Source organism: Fundulus heteroclitus, unplaced genomic scaffold, assembly GCF_011125445.2.
Source record: "Fundulus heteroclitus isolate FHET01 unplaced genomic scaffold, MU-UCD_Fhet_4.1 scaffold_135, whole genome shotgun sequence".
In the NCBI taxonomy this organism is placed as follows: Eukaryota; Metazoa; Chordata; class Actinopteri; order Cyprinodontiformes; family Fundulidae; genus Fundulus; species Fundulus heteroclitus.
In genome coordinates this window covers 269,601-277,666 of record NW_023396547.1, presented here as the reverse complement: position 1 = coordinate 277,666, position 8,066 = coordinate 269,601, and positions in this window count along the sequence as shown.

The window sequence follows — 8,066 nt, the reverse complement described above, 5'->3', positions numbered from 1 at the left end:
GTGGAAATAATTTGGCCACTTTTTTAACAATTTTTTGGTTCACTTCGACCGGCCACACCCATGTTTGATTACTGCCTGACCTTCAACATCCTGAAACCCCTTAAACAAAACCCATTGGACAACGTGAGGTGTACGAAAAATATCTTGAAATCATTCTCTTGTCTAAAGAAATCGAAGATCAGATAAGAAACAATGTGATCAACATCAATTAGTCTGGGAAAGGGTTTAGAAAGATATTTCAGAGACTTTCAAGAATCCAGCAAACAACAGTGAGAGTGACTATCCATAAACGAAGGAAACATGGAAAGGTGGTGAACGTTTCCAGGATTGGCCGCCCAACCACAATTACTCCATGGCCCATTAACGACCCATCCAGGAGGTCACAGAAGAACCCAGAACAACATCGAAAGGACTGCAGCCCTCAACACAGTTCATTTCCAGTACATCACAGCAACAGGTACATGTGATGGTAGTAGTTTGGTGGCCTTGGGTTTTGCTGCTTTAGGACACTGGACGACTTGCAGTAACTGATGGAACCAAGCATTGCATTACGCATGCAGGACAATGATCGAAACAAAAAAATTATTTGGACTGGTTTAGTCAAAGTTTTGCACTAAATTTGCTTGAGATGATGTGGCAAGACCTTTAAATGTTCGTGTATGCTCTTAAACGCTCCAAAGTGGCTAAATTGAAACAATTCCTTTGGGGATCAGACTGATGTTGTCCTAGCTGACCACTTTTCTGTTATCTTAGAAAGTATCATTTCCATCGACTTAACCAAAGAGATATAAAACAAAAAATGTAATGCCTTGAGATGACATGTTTCATGAATTGGCGCTATATAAACAAAATTGAATTGAATTGAATTAAAAAAAATACTTTTTTCAGGGACAGAGCGATTGAAACCTTTAAAGATGCATAGCCACGTTATTTGACTTTTTTTATTTATACGTCAGTGACTCACTCTGGTGGCATACAAAGTTTTTATGAAAAATTATCACGTCCTGCTGGCATATAGTAGTTATTTTGGTGTTTTATGCTTTTATTTTGCTCAGTTTGTTAGTAATAAAGCCCTTTGTGTTTATTTATAATAACAGAAGTACAACACTGCTCATGTGCAGGGAAGGGAAGCAGCTAACGGCTATGAGCATCTTCCTGCGAACTGGGTAAACGTCCTTATTAGTACTGTGATAATAGTGATAGCAATGCTCTTCTTAGCCTCTACAGTCTTAAGTACAAACATTATAAATAGATTGATCGATTGGTTCTTACCTTGATGCTGTGTCCCTGTTTCAATTTATGAATGGGAATTCTGATATGACGCTCTTAGAATTGCTAGAGATCGGTTTATTTAATCAATAACGGTTGGTTTTCGATCCTGCCGAGCTGCTGCTTTACCGTGAGGCATTTCTTCCTCCTGCTGTCTTGATATTTTACCTACAGTTTTTTGGACGATGGTTTTGCCTTTCAGAGCTAACCTTGCCTTCAAGATGAATTCTTGCGGTATTTGTTTGTTCAAAAGCACATGAGAATCCATCTTGTATCGCTCTCTTGTACCGGCTATACAAGCCCATAGCCGAATCAACATATACATGGCAGTGCACGAGGATGCACGCATAGCTGTTATTATCATATCTGTTTTGTAAGAATCCACAATTTCATCTTTGAAAGAAGAACAGCAATAAGTGCCTTGATTAGCTTACCTTCTTGTGGCTTCTCATGACGTCTGCTGCTTACGTTTTGATTTGGGACCGTGATTGGCTAAAATCAACCTTTGGTAAGCAGGCATTCGGCTAGGAGAGTTTTGCTGAAGGTCCCGCCTTTCCCCAAACGGATTCAATAGGAGCAGTCCCAGGTTGATAATGTGCAGAATTTAGAGTGCTACACATTATCAATCTGGCTGGCCAGGTTATGTCATAGCATCTTATTTGATTCAAATTACAAACTCATCCCTTTTGTCAGGTGTTTTCTCCCCAGGCTTAAAAACAGCAATCATCAAGGTGCTGTTACAGGCCCATTTCAGCAGAGTTATTAGAAAAACTGTTTTTTATTCATTAAATACCTTCCTAATAACTACTAGTAATAACAGTACTAGTAAGTGCTAGAAACTTGGTGTTCAAAGACATCCACATAAATGTGGAAGAACCACAGTGTTATGCCCAGACTGAATAGAGAACCTGATATTCGAGCCAGACATGGTGTTGCGTTTTAAAAGGTTTATTAAAAAGGGCATGATGAAGAGAGGAACGCTCTGTGGAATGTTCCGTGAGGAAGGCGTGGGTACTCACAAGATAAACTGAATGGCTGACAGATCCAGAGGGCAAGGCAAGATACAAGGTTCAGAGATTAGCCCAGGTCATGTCCAGAATGCAAAAAGCCGTTGAGGCGTCCAACGGGGGCAAGGCTAAAAAAAGCAACCCAGGAAATCTAGAACTTGGTAAAAAAAATGTGGTATGGCAGGCAAGGAACCCTGGATATCTACTCACTCTTAGGCTTTCAAATAATCTGGCACTGGTTGACTGTGGAAGCCCAGTATGAAGGCAGGGGAACAGGTGAACTAAATAAGACCAATTGTGTTGTGGCAGGGGAACGCAGGGGCAGCTGATGAGCCTAATTACTGGGTGAAAAGGCAGACACACACACAGACAGCCTGGCCAGAACATGACTGACTGTGCTGGTACTATTGGACCTCAGTGCAGCATTAAACACCGTTGACTATGATATGTTACTGGAGTGACAGGAGAACCGTGTCAGTCACTCTGGTACAGTACTTGACTTGTTTGAGTCTTACTTGAAGGACAGGGACTTTTTTGTATCAATTGGTAACTACATTGGAGTTGACAAAATCACATGTGGTTCCTCAAGGTTCCATCTTGGGGCACCTCCTATTTATTATACATAAAGACTCCCCTAAGATCAAATTGTAATAAACAATGTCCCCATGTCACTATGAACCTATTCAAGTGTTGAGTAGATGCACAGAAGTCCATGCATGTATCCGCCATTATTTTCTTTAGTTGGAAAAAAAAAGCCAAAACCAAAGTGACTATGGAGGAGCCATCAAGTGTCAGTGCACATCTTCAGTTATTACAGCTAGAAACCACGATTCAGGCCCAAAATCTGGTTGTAATGATGGACTCAGAATTGAACCTTCAGAGGCACATAAAGGAAATGTCAAATGGTAGAAATGGCTTCTACCAAGCCTTCTCCCTTCTGAAGTATTTTTGAATCATCTTGTTACTGAAAACTGCTATATAAACAAACTTGCTTGAAAAAAAACATTTCCAGGTTCAAAGGACTAATGTCCCAGAAATTTGAAAAAGTCATCCATGCATTTATATTTAGTTAAATTGATCACTGCATCCGTGTAAACTCTACTAATGTGGAACAAACTTCCAGAAAATGGAATAAATGCCAATGTCCTACAACCTTCAGTATTTCAATCTGAAAAACTCACACAGAAAGAAAAGGCAATTAGAAGAATTTTATTGATACAATATTTTAAGAGTTTGGCGCTCAGACCTCGGCAGGAAAAATTCACGCTGAATTATACTTCAATATGCATAAGCAGGCGTATGAGAATAGGGATATTTCCCCCGGGTCTGAAACTGGTGGTGGAGTGGAGATAAACAAAGTTTGTTCAGTCCATATGCTGAATTGTTTGAGCTAGATGTCCAACTTGATAAACACAGGTTTGCATGAACTGTCCATGATGAGCAAGCATGAAGCGACTGTGGAGAGGAAAAACTCCCCTTTGGGAAGAAACCTCTGGCAGAACCAGGCTCAACATGGCGGTCTTCTGCCGGACCGTTTTAAGGAGTGACTGGGAAATCCGTAAGAGTCCAGGAGGAATTACACTCTGATAGGGACGAGGTTGAAGGAGGACCATAGGAAAGCCAGGCGGAGCTTGCTACGATGGTGGAGAAGGGGATGGAGGTGGGTTGAAACCGGTCATCAGAGTCCAAACCGGACGCGGCATGCCACCGCTTGCTCGCTGAGCTGAAGGCCGAGACGAGGATGTGGAGTTCTTTTAAGATGGACCCAGGATCCTGATTGGCTTCGAGGAGGAGCACTTCAAAACTGATTGGCTTGTGTCGGAGGCGGATGAGTCTCTGATTGATGGAGGTAGGCAATAGAGTTTCTTCAGTCTGAATTTTCGCTTAAGCTGCATCTCCACTTCAGCAAAGCTCAAGCAAATAAGTAGACCATTAGAAAGGCTCTGTAGAACCTCCTTGCATGCTCAGCAGGTCATTTATTTTATTTAGGTGCGTTGAACAGGGACTCTGTCTAGATGTTTGTGAACGCCATGTCTCAATGACTGATGTTTGAGACCTTATGGCAGTTGTTGCCACCGAGTACAATCAGTTATCAGATTTAGATGGCAATTGCTGTCTCACACAGGATCACGTTGGTTTGCCAAAAAAAAAAATTCTGATAATAAATTGAACTGTGTATTTTTATACCTTTTTGTTCCTTGCAGGGTTATAAGGGGCATGCACTTACATCCAGTGATCAGTGGTTGAGAGACAGACTACACCTAGAACAGGTTACCAGGTCATCACAGGGCAACACAAGGACAAGCATGCACATACACACTCGCATGTAGAGGCGATCAATGGGGTCAGATAACCTAACTTGCATATTTTTTAGAATGCTGAAGGAAGCCAACACAAAGAAAAAGAACGTGAAAACTCAATGCAGAAAAGTGTGTTGCTGAGACTTTGAACCCAGGTCCCTATTCCTGCTGGGTAACAAGAAAGAAAAAAAAAGATTAATCTTTCAAAAATTGCATTTTGTAGGTATATACTCAGGTTATGTTGGATGATCTGAAACATAAATATACGTGGAGCAAAAACTAAAATATGCTGGACATTTAGGTTTTTCTTTTTTTTTTTTTTTACAATATAGTTTTTTTCCCCACATCCACAGATGTATGAATCTAAATGTGAACACATAATCTAATCCCACTTTCAGAAAAAAATATTATGGGTTCAATCAGATTGCCAGTGTAGATTTTTCAATTCCTCCATCATGGATTTGTTCACTCTTGCTTGCTGGACTTTTGGAGTAATCCTGCCACCTGCTGAAATCATGCTGAAGGAGCACAGCTGCTCCTAAGAGACAGAACAGCTTGTGCAATCACCTCTCGCTGCAATTACAACCTTTAGGGTTTTTCACAGCTAGATAAAGACATTTTTGGCCACCCTTCTGACCAAAAACACCTCAATTTCAGTCAGATCGAATAGAGAGCGTTTGTTTGCATCAGTTTTCAAATCTTGTCCCGGATTCTTCATGGCATTGAGGTGTGGGCTTTGACTGGGCCATTGTAACCGGATGTGGAAATTCAAAAGACCACTACCAGCTTTCCTGCTGGAGGTTCCAGAGCTCAAGCTCAGTATGTACAAGACAGAGAGAAAACTACGCTGCAGAGAGGAGAAGAGGTCAACCCTCTTGCTGCCTTGTGCAGACATCCCACTCTGACTCCTGAGGGTTTCTCCCCTTCCTTGATGATACAGATGTTTTTTTTCCTCCTCCCGATACAACAACCAGAGGCCGGAGAGGGTTGTTCTATGGGAGCGAGAAGCCATCTGTCTGGGGGAGTTGTGGACAATTCAGGAATCAGAAGATTCAGACTCCAAACTGTCTCCTGAAGGACAGCGGAAGTGGAAGCAGAAAGGAAGCCCAAATAAGGATGCAGCATATTGGAGCGCCATCACTTCGCATCACAGAGACTCTTTTCCTTTCTTTTTTTTTTTTTTTTTTTTTTACAATATATTCCTTCCCTGCATGTTAGTCATGCTTATCGACTGATGTTTACCAGCTTGTTTTATCTTGTTGTATAAACTGACTTTGCAATCCCTGACTTGTCTGCTGCGTTCCTTGTTCTCAATGATGCAGCTAATGTTCTCCAACAAACATCTGAGGCCTACACGGAAGAGCTAGTGTCATACTGAGATTAAATTACACACAGGTTTACAAATTAGATTCCTTCTGCCTCAGAGTAAAGTTTGGCTTAACACAAATTCATGGTACACTTTTTAGATTTCTCTTTACAGTTTGCAAGAGATTTTGAAGACCGTGTATCACGTTTATTTTACTTTACGGTTATGTGTTACTTTGTCCTGGTAAATCCCAGAATATTTTTGTTAAATACAAAGATATTTTTGCTTGTAATGGGAAAAGTGTTATTATATTTATGTTTCTTGTTGGTATAGTTGTACTTTAGTATAGTGACTCCATCAGAGCTTAATTTATTTAAAAGGGGAAAAAAAAACTTTTTTGTCACACCCTGTCTAGTAAACACATGAAAAATAGTGACTTTACACATTCAAATATTAATTCACAAACTACACACTGCAAAAATGGATCTAAAAATAAGTAAAATGTTCTTAAAGTTAGTGTATTTGTCCTTGATATTAGCAGGTAAATAAGATTATTTGCCAATGGAATGAGTATTTTAACCCCTAAAATAAGATAATTAGACATCCTGCACTTGAAATAAGATGATGGCGATGAGTTGTTCCTATTTTAAGTGCAAAAATCTCATTCCATTGGCAAATCATCTTTTTGACCTGCTCAAATCAAGGACAAATACACTAACTTTAAGAACATTTTACTTATTTTTAGATCCATTTTTGCAGTGCAGTCAATATTTTAGTAAAAATGGCATTTATTTTCCATTTTTACTGCAAAAGATGAGCTCATTTAAAAGTAAGCATGTCAAAAATATTTTTCTTTTGTTTCCTTTTCTGTTCTTTTCCATGTCCCTTTCCCGCCCTGTAACAAAATATATCAGAAGAAAATTTCTAACCAGTAAAGCATCAATTCTTGTATGAATTGTTTTATTTTCACAGTCATGCACTAACATGCTAGCAAAACAGACATCTCAAACCAAGGAATAGCAATATTGTCCGTTATTGAACATTTATCTAGCTGATTATTAGAAACCTTTGTGCATTTCTTGCTGTCGTCCTCTAGATGGCTGTAAATCATCATCGCCTAGAGATAAATGTAGCGGAAGTAACACACCAGTATCTGTCTCTGGAGTCAAAAGTGATCTAATATGGCTGGATTCTTCCTTTAACGGTGCCACGCTGTCCCATACCGTGTATTTTATGAAATCAGTGCCACCACATATAGGTTCATGTCAACATTTCCAAATTTTCTTAGTTCATTTACTTGAATTTCCAGAAAGTGTCTGTGACAGTAACCTGCTGGTTTAGTTTCCGATGACCTGTAACGTGAGTGACTTCTTGTTTCCAACATGAATTCATCACACATCTCAGGTGTCCATCCTCACCCACTCTGACACTTCGCTACACACGTTACCGTGAAACATCAGCATTATGCTACTTCCTCTGTTGTTGTTTTTTTTACTATTTTTTTTTTTTTTTTTTACAAGTGAAACTATGATTCATTCAGTTTAATGGCATTTGATTTCAGCTTTTGTTTGGAAAGAGTTACATCATCTGAAAATGCAGAAGTTAGCGAAACCAATCTACTCACAGTTTGCTGAGACAGGTTTATTTCCCTCCTTATTAACATTTTTTTTCATGAAGACGGGGTAGGTCTGTTGATATGACATGCCACAGAAGCTATTTGTTCATTTGTTTATTGAAATTTAAGAACATCTTATTTCCTTTAAAGATCGTCTAGTCACACTGAAAGGCTTCCAGCTACTGGAAAGTAAAGTCAGTAACCATTCTGTGTAGGCTGTCTGTTCCAGCGTTTATTGACTCCTCACTACAGCATTATAAAAGTACCTCACCTCAGGCATTATGTTGCCTTTAGGTCCTCCATAAGGTTTGATGACACATACCTGAACCAGAGCCCATCTTGTTTTTCTGCCATGAAACTTTCCCCGAGCAAATAACAAACGGAGAAAGTGAAACCACAAGTACTGACCTCAAGTTTTTTTTTTTTTTTGTGCAGGTGGGAACTTTTGCGAGGTGCAAATAGTAAACAGAGTGTTGTGACATTAATTGCGCACCTTATGGCATTTAGGTTGCTTAATGCAAAGTATGCTTTTGAGATAAGAGATTGGATTGCACTGTCTGTTGACTTTG